This window comes from Acanthochromis polyacanthus, chromosome 22 (assembly GCF_021347895.1).
Source record: "Acanthochromis polyacanthus isolate Apoly-LR-REF ecotype Palm Island chromosome 22, KAUST_Apoly_ChrSc, whole genome shotgun sequence".
Taxonomy (NCBI): Eukaryota; Metazoa; Chordata; class Actinopteri; family Pomacentridae; genus Acanthochromis; species Acanthochromis polyacanthus.
In genome coordinates, this window is record NC_067134.1 from 20803476 (window position 1) to 20820917 (window position 17442).

Here is a 17442-nt window from a genome sequence, read left to right on the forward strand (position 1 = left end):
AGCTGTTAGCTTGACCTGATAGACAAATGAGACTAAAAATATGTTTTTTGCTCCATTTGTACATTTAGAATCAACTTCTGTGTAAATGTAGTCATTTTTGTAGCCTTTAAAGTTAATCTTCATAGTAGTCTTGTCCACAAACGTGCTGAATTTGTAGAGGAAATTTCTAATATTTCTCCTTTTCTTACAGTTTTCAACATTTAGTGCACACTGCAGCCACCTATCTATTATTTATCGCTGGAAATCCATGGAGTGCACATATGATAATTTGCATTAGTCCTTGGCTGTCAGAAAGTGTCACCTGAGTGGCTGAAACATGCTCAAGGATGTGCTCAGTAGCTACTTTAAGTTGTCCGTACTCCATAGAGCAGCTTTGATTGAGCTGAAAAAAGATACAAAAGTATATCTGAGATCTTCAAGAGCAATCAACTATCATTTAGGCCATTAAGTCAAAAATACCAAATATCCCCTGATTGTAGCTCCTCAAACAAGAGGATTTTCTGTTTTTCTTTGTTTATTCTCATTGTAGTTTAAATATTTTAAGGTTTTAGATTGTTTGTCAGTGAATGTACGTAAGTCCAGTAGCTAAAAGATTAGAATTTTTTAGTCTTTCTCCAATAAAAACTGTCGCTTTCTTGTAGTTTTGGTGGTCAGAGGAGTCACAGTGGACATCTGTTTGCAATCGCAGAATATTTGATTCTGGCAGTTGATGTTTCCACACTCTTAACCTTTTTCTGTTTTGGGGGGAATCTTCACGGACCGGAGCCCAAATGAACACACTGCAGAATCGTGGTTTCCTGGAGGTGTTTCCAAGAAGCAAGTTTCCTCTGTTGCTGCTCATTAGAGCAAAGGAAACCGGTGCAGCATTAGTTTTTTGTGCATTTGTGGTCGAAATTATGTGTTTGTGACCATGGTTCCAGTGCATGTTAGCTGGATGGAACATTTATATTACTAATATGGTTCTGCAACTAGATTTAAAGCCACTTTGTGTCTTTCATGAAGTAACATCAAAATCATTTATGATTTTCAGCAAATACACAAGTGTATAGAGGTGGTATAAGTAACTTGGACTCTTTCCAAAAACTGACTGTTCAAGAGCCAATATTCTGCTTTTGGACGTTTTCCTTCATTTCTTTTTGTGCTTGTAATAAGTCTGCAAACTTACTAAGCCAAATGTTGATACCAAAGTAGTCTGTCATAGTTAGATCTATCTCCACAGCACTGGAGAATGGTCTGACTCAACCTCATTATCATTCTACAGGAGGAAATCCAGCCGAGGAGGAGTTTAAGTGCCTAAACTAAACCAAATAGTGACTGAAAATGGAAATAATAAGTCAAAAAGTCGACTGCATCTTAAAATAATGATTCCACATGTGTTGAATTAAACCACACCTGCCTCGCCTGAAAGCAAACTTTGTTTCTCTTTATGCTAAATCATTTGCTTTATGACTATTGAATGATGTGTTTCAAACCAAGGGAGAGAAGAACTGCTGCAGCAATATTACATATGAGAAAAATAATGTGTTTGGCCGTTAAAACATGTAAAGACCCCCAAAATAAACCTCTAAATGTGCAGAATATGAGCTCTTTATTTGTCGAAATTAGTGAAATTGAGTTTAACGTATTTTTACAACAAAAACAGAGAAAAGAGATCTTAAAGCCAACCCTGCCCATGTAATAAGCTGCTGGTTCAGATCCTCTAAGTTCTGAAGTTGTTTTGGTTTTACTTCTTGTCTGATACGTCCCAGATCTGGACATGATCTGAGATCATCCTAACTTCATCTGTGAGCCGTTGTAATGTTCTACCTCATCAGTTTCTTCTCGTGGAGCTCCACATCTGATGCCATCCTGATGGCTGAGGACATAACGAGAAGCATGACTCGTGGTCGCAGCATCAACCTGGACGTTTGAGTAAATAATTAACCGCCGCTGATCTCCTCTGTCTTGTCGTGGCTGCAGGGAGAACGACCAGGCCTCAGTCACGTCAGCTCCGTGACATCGAAGCGACCGTGACACCGCCGCCGCCCGCCGATGACTGATGCCTTTTTGTCTTCCGCAGTCAGGACGGATCGGCCGGCGTGAGGACGAACGTAATTGGACCGACAGGTGACACATATGTGGAAACCAGAAGATGATGGCGGAGACGACTCGGATCATGTGACCTGCACCTCACATGCCTCCTCCAAGTACCGTAAGTGTGTGAGGAGTTTCACTGTGACACCACATGACATTTAAGAAAGAAAGCAGCGTCCTCAGAGCGCTCCGTTACTTACACATGAGGGTGTTGTGGTTTCAGTTTATTGTTTTAAAGTGATCACATCATTTAAGGCTGAGTTTAACGAGATATTTCAGTTAAATAATGTTTAACAAGTGACTGATATGAGGCCCGATGTTTGAAAAGTCTTTCCAGTCATCACCATTGATAATAATAATAATAATGATAATAATAACAGTAATTGATAACTTTTACACCGACAAAATGCTTCACAAACAGGACAAAAAAAGAAAAAAAGAGATCCTGAAGAAGACCAGTGAACAACAAAAGTCCAGTATGAACGAAGATCTGATAAATGTGCAAATAGTTGGTAATAATTATAGATAAGATTTTCCAAATGAATCACTGCAACATCACCAGATAAAAAAAATAATATAATGACACATCCAAGTGAGGAAAAGAACTAGAACAAAGGAAAATGGAGAGTAAAACAATAAACACTAAGAAAATATTTATAACCACTACTACTATAATAGCACAATAATATGTAATATGTACATAAATAAAAGATAAAATGAATATTTAAAAATATAGTTTAAAAAATCTGTCTCTAACAATAATAATGATAAATACATTAATTTATACAGAGTCTTCCAACAACGGTACAGAGACATGCTGTGTCTGCAGTCTGAATATAAAGATGTTAAGCTGCTCGTGTTTGAGTAAAAAAGAAGCCGTTAACTGACTGATTTGCTCTCAACACAAAAATCACTCGTGATGTTTTGTAGTTTAAAAGTGACTTCAACAGTGGAACCATTAGAAGTGGTTTCATCTGTGAAGAATCTGATGTAAAATGCAAACGTTGCTCTATCATTAAAATGTCACTCAGTCTTGTCAACAGGAACAGACTTTATATCCAGCAGATCCGGACACTTTGATCACTTTAGTTCAGTTTGTGGCATTCTGCTTCCCTTATTATCTTTATTTAGTAATGCAACAGAATAATTTTAAATACGACAAACAATAGATTATAGAAGTAGAAAGCTCAAGTTAATGTTTAAAGTCACCAGCAATACTGCTGCACATTAAAGCTTTGCAGTTCAAGTTAACAGTATTTGACCTGAGGCTTTATGTGTCGTATATAAGCAGATATATCCAGTATATTCAGGTACATTGTAGTGTGTACTTTATAATCAGTAAAATAACTCCTGTATACTGTAAAAATGTTGTGTGAAAATTAAGGCGAATATCTGTAAAATAATGAAAATTTAGTGAATTTAAATGGAGTAAACATAGTTTGATTTCACGGTCAAATGCTGTAAGCAAACAAATTACAGTCAACATGTAAATTAATATCGATTTCTGTGATTTACTGGATATTATCAGCAGTTAAACAAAGCAGGGGTAATCGAACAGTCCAAAAAAATAAATAAATAAAAAGTAACAGTCAAAAAGAAAAAAAATTCAATCCTAAATGTGTATTTTTTTTCGTAGAAATGAACAAACATTTTTAAAAATCAACATTACTTTTTTTTATTGTCTTTAAATACAATATAAAAAATGTAAATAAATATTTTATGGTCAAACTTTATGAGGAAAAATTAGTATTTGTAAAAATGTAGATTTTTATTGTGGACTTCATTTTTATTTTTTTTCTCGTTACCTTGTAAATTAATATATTTACTGTGATTTTGCTTGGTATTATCTGTAATTTATCAAAGGGGAAATATGTAAATTAAAAAATATATATAACTGAATCATTAGTATGCCGAATCTACAGTGAAATTTAATAATTATAAATATTTTGTAACGTAAAATAGCTGAATAATGTTATAACTGAATAATAATTATTTATTTGTATTTTTTAAACACAGTAAAATAACTTAAAGAATATGTAAATTTGAAATTAATAACTATAAATCATTATCAAAAAATATATAATTGATAATTTTGTAATTAAATAATAATTATTTTGTTTTATTTGTAATTTTTTTAAACACAGCAAAATAATTTATTCCCATTTCTGAAAATATAGGTTTTGATGTGAACATGATTTCCAGTTTTATCCGGGTTTAGTAGTTGTTGTTTTTTTTACATTTATCATGTAAATAATTTTCTTTGACCGTGTCAGTTTTATCTGTAATTTAACAAAACACGGGAAATCTTCACTGTTCGAGTCAAAAACAACAACAAAAGAAACATTTAAAGTGTTTAAGCACTCATGATAATCCGGCCAAAAGTGTTTTTTGTGTGTGGGGGTTTGGAGACTAATTAAATGTTTAGAGTCGGGCTTTCGACTCTTTAGATTTGAACTTTATTTGAAACTTTTCTGTTTTATGACACTGAAGGTAACTTGAACCTCTGAGGAGAATCTTCTTGATATTGATCAATCACATTTTAATCTGCCGTTTCCCCCGACAGCAGGACGCTGCCGTTTGAAGCACATATTTGTATTTTGTTCGACAACCTTCAGAGCAACTTTGTAGATCTCTTTGTCGTCTGCGGCCCAATTAGCAAACAAATTTCCCAGCAAACAGCAAAACTAAAAAACTATCAGTAGTTGTAGGTGGATGATTAGCTGGAGATGCCCCTGATCGCCGCCTGTTTCAAAGAGCTTGTTTTGTGCTGTCAATTCCCCGCGTTGTTTATTAGTCGGGGCTCTGGCGGGAACCAAATCCCACATCTTCGCCCGGCGTCTCGTCTCAAACACATCTAAGCCGGCGAAGCTTGCGATGGTCGTCCTTCTCCTCCAAACAGAGCTTGAGGCCCGCGGGCCCAACAGCGAGCTGCAGCTCAGCTCGAGCCCAGGGGAGGCGGGATCCAGTCCTATTTGTCAGAGCTTTCCATCGTCACTTTTCATCGGCGGGGGGCTCTAATGTACTCTTGCCGCCTTCTTCCCCGCATGAGTGTTTTCTGTTTGGCTGCTGTCGCTGAAAAAAGACACATAAGTGCTCGCTCCGTGTCTTTTCACACACACTTTCTCTGTGAAAGTCGGCGGACGGAGCGATGTGCTCTCCAGGGCTGGAATTTTCCCTTCTCTGTCTTTATCTGCTGGTAAATGTTGACAGACCACTGAACCCTGATGTCGGACTGTGACAGGCTTAGCTGTTTGCAGCAGAAACAAAGGGGCCTCTGGTGTGGTGGTTAGCCATCATGGCTGCTCAGCTCGCAGTGAAAGGACCTCTAACACCACCGAGCTCCGCCACGGAGGCGAGCACTCGGCTGCGCCCGGGTCGGCCGGCTCGCAGACCATTAGGGAAATGGCTGAAGGGTTCTCATGTTTCAAACCCGGCTGCACCGTTCAAATTAATGAGGGGATTGTCAGCATATCAGAGCTGATGGGTGTGACGGGCGAGGCCTCGGCACCGAGCGTGAAAACAAGAACGCTCAGGACAAAATTCACTTCAGTGGAAAGCTGAAGTGACTGTTGGCCTAGTTTGTGCTGCAGTTCAAAGTTTTGCAGAAGAATTACTGTCTTTTTTTCTCATATCCCACCACCTGATGTCTTTTAGATGCAGATGGAGAGACTTTAGGTTAGAAAGGATATTCCACATCCACAACCTGCACGAGTCTGGTGTCAAAAAAATTCAAAAACTCTGCAAAAAAACATTTAATCTCATGCAGAGGGATGATGTTGGTAATTTAAAGAAGCTGAATGTGTTTTCTTCACAGTGAGACCCTTTGCCAATCTTCACTTATGCAAAATTGTACTTTTGTAGGAAAATAAAGTAAAAAATGTTAATTTCTATGCAGATTTGTAATAATAATAATAATAATAAAATACACTTTATTTCTGTAGTACCTTTCAATACTGGAGATGCTTTTCGAAACATCCATACAAAACTATTTATTGCAATTTAAAAAATATTGCCTGTTTATATAATGATTGTAAAGGTAGAGTTCAAGTTTATTGCTGTGAAATTTTCTTACATAAAAAATAAAAAGGCAATAGTAGTAAACTTTTTTGCGTAGGTCAAACTCAAAAACACGATAAAATACAGGTTTAAGAATAATTAGACTGAAACAATGAATGATTAAAACCATAGAAACACAGTTAGAGTGACATAAATCATAAAACAGAAAAACTAATGTTTATTTATTGTACAAAAAATGGGGGAAAAATGGAATCAACATTTATAATGAAGGTGTTACCAATACTGGGAACAACATGGAGGCTCCACAGATTATCAATATTTTACTATTTACATTTTTAATTTGCTTCCATACTTCTAATTCACCTTCTTCATCTACACACTGCCTGCGGTTCAGCTGAAAATATACATAATTTTTCTCATGTGACTGTTGGCCACAGCTCAGTTAGTAAAAGCTTGAGAAGCCCAGAAATTATTGGATTTTGACAGAATCTGGTGAGAGCAAATGTGTAATTTTAGATGAATTTTTAAATGAAATGTAGAATAAAGTTATTTTGGCATACAGTTATGACTTTACTATACTTGTATTTTGCAAAAAAAAAAAAAAAAAGACAAAACATCCAATAAAACAAGATAAAAGATGAATTTGACATGTTTTTTGATCAAATTCTCTATTCTCATGACATTCTCTTTTGGATAATCAATATCATCTAACTGGTTAAAATGCAGATTTTTCTGAATCCAGCTCTTCTTCTTTTGTGTCTTAACCATCAAGCACATTGACAGCTGAGACTGAGGACTTTTATTTCAAGAAACCTTCAGTCACTGGTGGTCCAGTTAGACGTTAAGAGGTGATCTGGTTACGTTGTCTGGAGATTGACATCTGATTGGAGCCTTTGTAATTACGGCTGCTATTATTAAGCTTCTCTTGATTGTGATTTGTGTCTGCAGTGCTGGCGGACAACAAACATGGTTTACAAACAAAGAGAACCAATGCTGGTGTTTTTTTTAGTCTAATATGTTCCTTTAGAGGCGTTTTGAGAAAGCAGAGTTTAGTGACTACATATAGTTTTCACATCAGTTCTATTTATGTATTTCGTCCTTATCTGAAGAACAAATGATGATACAGATTATGAAGAAGGCGACTTCAGTATTAACCTTATATCATGAAATTAGACTACCATGCCACATCTGTCAGATTTCACGTCTTTTCTGTGCTTTTACCGCATTAAAATAGCACGCAAGATGGTTAAGGTTAGGCCAAATACATATAAATGTGTTCCACTAATGTTAAAGTTACACCCTGTTAGGATACAAGATTACCCTGTTTGCATTCGTTCAAAATTATTGGACACATTTGATGTAAAAAAACTTGTGTTTGAACAGTTTTCTTAACTGATGTTAATAATCAGTTAGTCAAGACCAAAAATGTGAAGTTTTTGTCAGTGGTTCAGTTACTTGTGTCACTGGAGTGTAGCATCGCTGTAATAATAAAGCCAAACTTTTTTGAATCGAATGGCTTCTGTTGGAGATCGACAGGTGTCAGAAGTCTTTTTCATGGTGCCCGTCGCTAGCTAAATCCCCACAGTGCTCTCTGCTTGCCAATACGAACTGCCGATTCGCCAAGCGATCGTGTTTTCCAATCACTATTGTAGTAAACAGTAAGAGGCTCCATCTAGTGGTGAAATCAGGTACTACAGCGGATCGACAATCCATTTTCTAACGTGAATGTTCCAGTTAATTGTGGACATCCCTACTTTGAGCAGATAAATATTTTAATATCTGACGTACACGAGTCAGAACAGCATTCCTACTTTGATTTGTGCATTTCAAAGTCACGAAGCAAGCTAAAGGGCCAGTGAAGGGAACCAGGAAGAGGCAGAGCAAAAGGTTGAAGAGCTCTGCTGTGAAAGAATATATCACCCACATGTCAGCAGGATGAAAAAACAAAGCATGTGAGCGACTCTAGATCTCAGGATTTTTTTTACTTTTTTCCGAAGCCACCAGCTGCAGATCTGCTGGAAGTGTCAGAGTGGCTCACCTCTCCTTGTTTGATATGCTTCCCCTGCATCCTCCTTTCCCCTCTCGCCTTCCTGTGGGAGCTGCATTTGTCGAGCGGCGTTTCCCCCGACGAGCCCAGTCGGGTCACGTCTGAGCGACCCGCCAGCGCGACGGTCCGTGAAGACTCGGAGACACAAAGGTGAGGACAGACAATGAGGTGCAGCGCTTGGTGAGGTCTCGACCCGCCGGGGCGCCCAGCTCTGACGGTGACAGCGTCTTCCGGCGAGGATGTCGCCCTGGCACATCGAGGCGAACAATGGAGGCTGGGACCGGAGGATGTAACCAAGCAAATTAAACCAGAGTCATGTGGCTTCTTTGAATGGAGATGAAAATGTGTCAAACACCTCAGTATTGTAGCTGTGCGGCTCGAACACGGCCTACAGGGACCCAACGGGAAAATTGGATTTCAGCTCTCAAATGAACAAATGTGTCCTTTGCATCGGTTTCTTCTGAAGTGCTGCTGAGCAAGACATCACCTGCCCAACACTTGGATAAAAATGCACAGATGTGGCGTTTATAAGTGTAAAAATGTGGGAGAATAGGTTAAATTTTCAGAAGAAAGGAACTGAAGAAGAAGAGAAGTGCTTCAACTGAAGAGTTAGCTCGTTTTAGCACAACGCTAAAAATTACAAAATCTGTTGTTGTGTTGGGAATGACTGTTTTGGAGAAATTAGTGTTGCACAGTGATTTTTTACATTATATAAGAAGAACTACTTTAAAGTAATTTTCACCTTCATTTTTAGATTTTTTCTTTAACTTTGATCTGAACCAAAATATCAAAAGTTCAAAACCGACAGTAAAATGTATAAAACAAAATGTAAAAATAAAAACCTCTAACTCTGAACAACCATTAAACCTATTTAAGAAAGATTTTATTCATTTAAGATTTTATTTTGTTTATTTTAAAAAATTGATCAACAAATTTATCAAAAAATTTCCAAATATTTCTTCTTTATTTAATAAAACAAACTGTTAAATTCAAGTTTAATCCTTTAAATCTATTTAATGTGTGTTAAAATTATAATTTCAATAATAACAATACATATAATATAATACACAATAAGTGAAAAACACAAAAACAATGTTGGTTTTGTTCAGATTTCTACTGTGAAATCACGGAAAAGAAAATAATAATTTACATACTGAATTTAAAACAAAAACAGACCAAATATCATAAATCTGAATTTTACAGATATTAATTCAAAACTACACAGTTTTGCTGGAGTTAAATCAGCTTAAAAGTTATTATTTTATGGATAATTATCATTATTTTTATCCTTATTACAGGTTTTGAACGTTGTCATATTCCATTGTTTTTATAATTTTTTTAACAGTTTAATTTTTTGTCTTTTAATTCCTTTTTTTTCACAGTGTACAGGATGTATTTTACGGACTTTATTGTACGTCCGATAATTTTCCTAAATATACTAAATATGTGTGCCAATAAAACCTCAAGTTAAATACTTTTAAATGCTAAAAACATTCACTGTGAAGCTTTAACATACAGCAGTATTGTCGTATCTGCAGTCCTTCTGTGACTTTAAACATTAACGTAAGCTTTATGCTTATTATTTATGATCACTAGTGTTGCATTTACATCTCAGCTTTCCATGATCTATTATTTGCTGCATTTAAAACTAGTCTGTTGCATTTTTAACTAAAGATAATAAAGCAAACGAAATGCTACAAACTGAACTAAAGTGGATGAAAGTTTGCCGATCTGCTGGATGTAAAGACTAACTGAAGACTGAATGACATTTTAATAATAGAGCGACGTTTGCATTTTACATCAGAGACAATTCTTTATAGATGAAACTACTTTTATTGGTTCTACTGGTGAATTTCTAAATACATTCTGGTCACTTTTAAGCTTTATTCCACATCGAGAGTTGTTTTTATTGAGGACAAATGATGAAAAAATGGTTCTTTTATAATGTGTAAATGTAAAATTACACATTTTTACTAGAAACATATCAGTTAAAACATTATTTAACAGAGAATTGTTATTATTTGCAGCATTTTTGGAGCTTTTAAACATTATTTCTGGCTGCATCTGTGCTGTTTCACCATTTTTGTTGCTTTTTGCCCACCTGAAGCAGCTGCAACAGTAACACACCGCTGATGCTTCACTATTAATAATATAGTCATGCCATATTTAATAATAAATCAGTGATAATGACTGTACCAGGACTTTTAGGGCGATGAAGGACTTTTCATGCAGGACTTTAAGTTATATTTAACCCTCGTGTCATTTTAAAGTTTGAAAATGTGGGGAAAAAAATATAGATTTTCACAAAAAAACTAAATGTTAAAAAAGTTTCCAGAATGTTCTTAAAAATATATTAGAATTTTTACTGATATATATGGAATCACTTTAGATATTATTAGAAATTTTTTGAAAGATGTAAAAATTTTTGAAAATATTTGCTATTTTTTATATGTATTTTTTATTTAATTTATTTTTTAATTGTTATTCTTGCCAATTTTTTAAAATAAAACTTTTATGGGAAACTTTTAAGCAATTTTCTTCCTGAAGATTTTGTAATTTTTTTTTATAAATGTGGGGAATTTTTTGCAGAATTTTTTGATTTTTTTTTTTTTCAGACAAGGAAACAATATTTTTTCGTGCCATAAATGAGGACAACAGGAGGGTTAAATGTATTTTTTGCGCTTTTAAATACTTCCTCCACCTTTAAAGAGGAGAAACATGCAGCAGTTTTGCATTTTGTTTCGTTAAAAGTACAAACAAAACAACTATCCATGTAAATATGTCTACATTGTGCTAAAGGACAATGGTATATTTTCACCTGTTGTCGCCCAAAGCTGCTGTTCATAAGCTTTCATGGCTCCCAGTGGTTGGTTTGGATGTTAAAGGCGTCTGAGTAGAGTTCAATGTACAGTAATGATCCTCCGGCCTGTTTGATCCACGCTTGCTGTGGTGAAAACATGCAGGTCTGTGGACAGTTTTCACACCACTGATTAAACTACAGCTGAGCTCATCGCTTCTCCTCCACATCCTGTTCATCCACTTGTTTTTTTTTTTTTGTTGTTTTTTTTTTATTCCTCTCCCTCTCCTTTCCCTCTTCCATCTCGGGGAATTCACTTCACTTTAATTGTTTGACAGTCTTTTCCTGCCTTTATGCCACGGCCGCAGAAGGTGCCGAGGATTTTTTCCTCCCTTTTTTTGAGGCATTAATAACATTCCGCTCGACTGATTCCCCGGGGCACAACCTCATTATGGCTTATAGGCAGAAAAAATAAACTGTCTGAGCCGCCTGGCAGCTTTTTTCCCGTCCGTTTTTTTTTTCTTCTTTTCTCTGAGAAATGAGGAGTTGGTGTAAAGTGCCTGCTTATAAAACAGTCTTCTTGTTGCTAACTAAAACACATGTCCAGGGTGTTATCTGTTTCTGAGGCTGCTGTTGACGGCAGCCTGCACTGGGTGGCAGCACTGTGGGTGAGATTAGAGCAGGTTTCTGAGCCGGCATTCAAAATAGGTGTATTTTAAAGGCAAAATCTTTGTATTAGTTGATGATTTATGACTAAACCTCCCCAAATATCAATACAAACACACACTAAATCAGGTTGTAAGCAGATAAGGGTGTTTTTAGTGTGTTTTAGCAACAAAAACTGAAGTTAATTTGTGGTTTTAATCAAATTAACACAACCTGAGAGTCAGAAAGCCTCAATTATCTTTTAATCCACGTACAAATCAGTCACAGGAAGGATTACAGCTGCTTTTGAACGTGTCATTCCACATAAAAACAACCAAATCTGCAAAAACGTCCACCATGACTCCCTCAGAATCAGCTGATTATTTTATCTACAGTAGCTTTAGTATATGTACTGAAGTCATGCAAAAATGTACCTTCATTCTGTCAATACTTTCAGAGTAACACACCCTTAAGTACATAAAGGTGGGTCCAGATTTTGAGCTTTTTCTTTCATTTCTGAGCCTCAGAACTTCATCAGTACAACTGATAGAAACATGACATTTTCAAGCATGAAAAACACATCTGAGTTCTGTTAATGAATCAGTTTTACATCCATCCAGGTGTCCCATTCTGAAGACGAAATCTGGTTTATGTTCATTTTCTCTATGTATATTTGGGTCGTTCCAGAACTGGAGGACATTTGGGCTTCAAAATTTTTGAATAATATCTTCTCTTATACAATTCTCTGCTCCATCTGCATTAATAATAAGTAATAAACTATCAAAGGCTTGATTGGCTCAGCTTACACATCAGTAGTACACCAAACGTGTTTTTGTTTCTTTGTTTTATTCCCCCAAATGACTTTTTTTTTCAGAGCCAGAAACTTTAAAAAAAAAACTAAAAATTCCCCAGATTTTCAGGTTTTCAATGGTCCCGCATCACTGTCAGTTTTTTTCTGGCAGATTAATCAAATCTAACATTAAAATCATGATATTTCCCTAAAATCACTTTATACCACATCTCTCAGGTAAAAAAAAAAAAAAAAAAAACAACTCCAAAAAAGCAACTTGCAAGCAACATTTTCTGCAATATTTGTCTTTAATACTTCTTTAATGCTTGAGTAATTGTTTCTTGATTTTAAATGTCTTATGGGACAAAAAAGTAAAGGTTTGGATGAAAATTTTAGTGTTTATAGCAGTGCCCTCAAAACAAACTCTTGTTTAACATGTTATATTTTCAAAAATCACCAAAATGACGCTTTATTTCAGAGCCCGAAACTGTAAAATAGAAAAAAATCCTCAGATTTTCAAATTTTCAATGCTCCTTGAACTCATCCTGCATCCCCTTCATTTTTTTTCTGGGAAATTAACCAAATAGAACACGATAAAAACACTCAAAGTAAAGATTTTCTGCCTCCTAAAAGCCAAAAGGCTGCAGTTTCTGTGGTTTTTCAGACCTGCAGGTTGAAACATTTGTTGTTTTTCACTTAAGATGATCAGATTAGTTTCATTTTTAATCAGAACAACCAAACTGTTCATTTAGAGTGAAACACAGCTAATGCATACATGATCCTGAAGTTAAACATATTTTAAAAATCATCAAAAAGACTTTATTTTTCAAAGTCAAAAACTGTTAAAAAAAAAATCAGCGTTTCAGGTCTTCAATGGTCCTTGAACTCATCATGTGTCGCTTTATGTGTCTTTTGTTTTCTTAAAAATGAATCAAATCTAACATTAAAATTGTGATATTTACTCAAAATGTCTGAGATAAACTACTGCTGTAGCCAGATTCTGTAAAAAAAAAAAAAAACTAAAAACCAAAAGGCTGCAGTTTCTGTGGTTTCCCAGACCTGCAGGTTAAAGCAGTTTTTCCCTCAAGTTAATCAGAAGAACCAAACAGTTTATTCAGAGTGAAACAGGACTAATGCATAAATGATCCTGAAGTTAAAGAGTCAGCAAACTAAAGTGGGTTTTTCAAATCATCGGGGCCGAGAAAAGCGCATCAGTATTTTCATCTCATCCCGTTTATTCGAACTGGAAGGCGGCCAGTCCTCTGCTGCCGGACACGCTGCAGTCTGGGGTCAATTGTGTTGCCGAGGGGCAGCCGGGCAGCGCCGGGTTCAGTCGGAGAACGCGTCCTCATTGACACGCAGCATGAAAAGCGCCGGTTAAAACACCATGAAAGGCCAAAACGTGCGGGCCGATTGACGGCCGCTTTGAATTCGGCGAGTGAAACATTTCAACTTCTCGGAGAAGCGGCTGACATGTTCTGACCTCCGCCGTGACCTCAGAAACCTGCCAGACGACCACATCGGCTCCTCTCTGACTTTAAAAAAAGAAAAGCTCTGAAAATTAAGCCGCGTTTGGTTGCGAGTGGACATGAGAAACTTTTAAATGAGGATGCCGTTAATTTAAGGCTGTGAATTAATGCGGTGACCTCGTAGAATCATGTGGAGTGAACAAAAGCAGAAACTTAAAACCAAACTACAGCCAACCTTTTGTGATTGCAGCCCTCTTTGTCTTTGCAGTGTAGTGAATAATGGATGTTTAGATGAATTTCTTGATTGATTGATTAGTGGTTTGGTCTTAAAAGCAGTGAAAAATGTCGATTAACATCTCCCAAATCCCAAAGATACTCGATTTACTGTCACAAAAAAGCAAAGAAATCGGAATATTTGCATTTAGAAAGCTTAAATAATTCCTCAAATCGATTAATCAACGGCTGGAGATCAAACTACTACTTGACAGTTAATCAGTTGATCATTGCGGCTCAAATAATGGGCAATAACCAGTTTTAATTACAGATTTTAAAAGCAAGTTTTAGCAGGAATTTTCACATTTTCTCGATTATAAAGCAAAAGCTGCTGTTGATATGTTGATCTTGTAATCAAACTCGTCGGTTCAACAGAAGAAAAAGTCGATTCTGGATGTAAATGCTGCTTTTCAGGATGCTAACATTTCTCGTTTTGTTGTTTTCTTGTGTTTTAGCTCAACCCAGAGAACAGAAATGCAACGATGAAGCCGCCAAATGAGAATTCCTGCGTTCATCTGCACAGCTGGATCATCCTCAAATCAGACGTTTCACCCAGTTTGATCTCCTCTTTCCTCAAGGTATGTCGTAAAAGCAATTTGGAAGTGATATATTCTGCAGTATTTGTCTCTAATACTATTTGGAAATTAGTATTTGAGTAGGTAGATTTTGATTTTATAAATCTCACGAGACAAAACAGTCAGAATTTTGACGAAAATTTCAGCGGTTTTAGCAGCGCCCTCAAAACAAACTCTTGTTTAACATTTTATATTTGTAAAAAATTGAAAGCTCTGAGTGACACTATCGGTTCTAAAAATCTGCAAACTGTGGCTGAACGTACGTCAAAAAGTAGCGTTCATCTTATATTTTAGTGCAAAAAAAGCTTCTGCTTTATTTTCCTACACATTAATCGTCAGGGGTCGCTAACCTGCCAGTTGCTTTGAATAAATTTGTGTTGTTTTTCATATTTTCTCAAATATTCAAGACTTTTTTTGTCATTTCCGACTATTGAAAGCTCTGAATGTCACTATTGCTGCAAAAAATCAGCTAAATATGGCCGAACGTACATCAAAAGGTAAAATGTATCTAGTTTTCCATGTCTAAAATGTAAAAATAAGGCTGTTGCTTAATTTTGATCCACCTAACAACTCTGTCTCTGCTATAAAAAACATTTTATATGTTGTTTTAGTGAGAAAATGCAGCTTTTGCTTTATTTTCTTATACATTAATCAACAAAGGTCACCAACTTTTCTCAAATAATTGGAACCTTTAAAGAAAAAAAAGTCAGATTTTTTATTTTATATTTATATCTTTTTTGGTCATTTCTGGCTATTGGAAGCTCTGAATGTCGCTATTGCTGCTAAAATGTGGTCGAATGTACGTGAAAAAAGTGGAATTCATGCAGATATTTTGATCCGGCCAACAGCTCAAACAAAGAATGACTGATCTCCTCCTCCTGCAGCCACAGTTTGCTGCTGCCTGATTGAATATTCCACAAAAAGCAGATTTATCATACACACTCCTCTATATGCTCTCTGACTGATGCGCAGTCTTGTCTTCCTGCTGTCCGATCTCTTTGTGACGTGTTTTTTCTCTTCGCCGGAGACAAATTCCTGCACACTTAATGCAGATTCTGTTTCTAAAAGCTTTTCTTGCACTCAATTTATATTCATTCAGCGAAATTAAGGGTTTGGTTTGTTGGAGAGGAGTTAAGCGTCAATACGACTTCAATCAAGCGCCATGAATTTCAGGCAGCATCCCGGCAAGGTCTGCATCAAACCGCCGCTAATGCGCCTCCCCAACAGATCGCGGCTTTATTGAGTGAAGGGCTGTAATTAAAGGCAGGTTCACATCGATGAATATGGGTTATTTAGCTCCAAAAGATAATTTCTGGTGATGCTTTACATAATCCTTAAAATATACAAGGAAGCTGCTGCTCCTGAGGAAGAAATATAAATTAATGGGAAAGCTAATGGACATGTTGATGGCAGTTGGGTAAACCTAATAAGAATTGATTCGCGGCTGTTCCTCCGAACCTCCCCCGTGCTTTACATGTGTAATGAACCTGCCCGAGCATTGATCAAAAACAAAAATTGAGGGAGTAAATCTGCTTAAAAAGCCTCGTCTGCCCGGTCTTTGTCCTGCAGCAGGCCGGCCAGCACTTACCGAGGTGCTATATGTCTCTTAAATTACTAAATTGCCTCGTGGCCCCGGTGCTTTTCTCCGGCGGCGGCGGTTTGTGGGCATTAGTCGAAAGTTTTTTCCCGCAAATATTTAATCCTCGCCGTGACTGACAATGTTGTCAGACCTCCGGACGGGTTTTACGGCGTTATTACAAGCGCTCCCTCCGTCCGTGGCACTTTGGATTATTCAAGATTATGTTGTAATCCCTTTAATCCTCATTGCATTAAGATTTCAGTCAAAATACGGCAACAGTAAAGTAGCACTCAGAAGCAATGAGGTCTTAAGCAGGCGTCACGATTGGGCCTTCATTTCCTCCCGCCGTTTTCTCTTTATTTATTCTCCCGTCTTCTCCACATTGTCAATAAGCTGAGCAACAGATACGTATTTGCTTTTCGACAATGATTTATTCGGGGGACGCTGAAAGCCATCCCCAATCACGGCGGAGGAAAACACATATTTACCAGCTCGCGGTGTCAAAGACAAACCGAGGATGCGTTCGCGAGCGCACCGAGCAGCCGAGTTTCCCCCCTCCACCAACAGCCTGCATCTGGGAACTTTTCTGATGAAATATTTGTCTCCGGCGGTGCGTCCTGCGGTTACTGTTCAACTGTTTCTGTTCTCCTGCTGCTCCATACAGCCCTTATCTCTCCTCGCTTGACTTCCCGCCACGCCGCAGAGCTTCCAGCAGACTCCTGTCTGAAGCTACATGAATAAAACAGTGTCCAACTTTCCAACTACGCCATGTGTCTTTATGCATCTGGAACAAAAAAAAACTAATCCGAGCCTTGACTGCATGCAAATCCATGCAAAGGCAGCCACTTTATTTACAAATCGCAGTAAAATCATGTGGCTCCTGGTGCCAAAATCCAACAAAATGGAACAACACAAGGCCTGATTAGATGCTTCAAGTCGACCGCGTGTCGCCTCCTGGAGTCTCATTTACAACACTCACTGTTCAGCTCAACAGCGACGAAACTTTGAGTTGATCTAAAGCAGCTCTTTGCAGGTAGAAAAACACCTTTTTGTTGGAGGTTTGTCTCCCAGTTCCACTGAATTTTACCTCTAAAGTGCTAAAAAAGTCGTCCGATCTGACAAAAACTGATTCTATTGTGGCAGTTTTCTAAATCCAGGTTGATTATTTGGTAGATGC

At 37.0% G+C, this 17442-nt stretch overlaps 1 long non-coding RNA gene across 10 annotated transcripts in view; it reads left to right on the top strand.

The window, feature by feature from the left end:
* Nucleotides 1-17442, top strand: part of LOC110967283 (uncharacterized) — a 340473-nt gene that overhangs the window by 285435 nt on the left and 37596 nt on the right. For all 10 annotated transcript variants that reach the window (XR_007938883.1, XR_007938876.1, XR_007938881.1 and 7 more), the window contains 2 exons: nucleotides 2060-2191; nucleotides 14567-14689. This is a non-coding gene — a long non-coding RNA (uncharacterized LOC110967283). The remainder of the gene's footprint in view (nucleotides 1-2059; nucleotides 2192-14566; nucleotides 14690-17442) is intronic.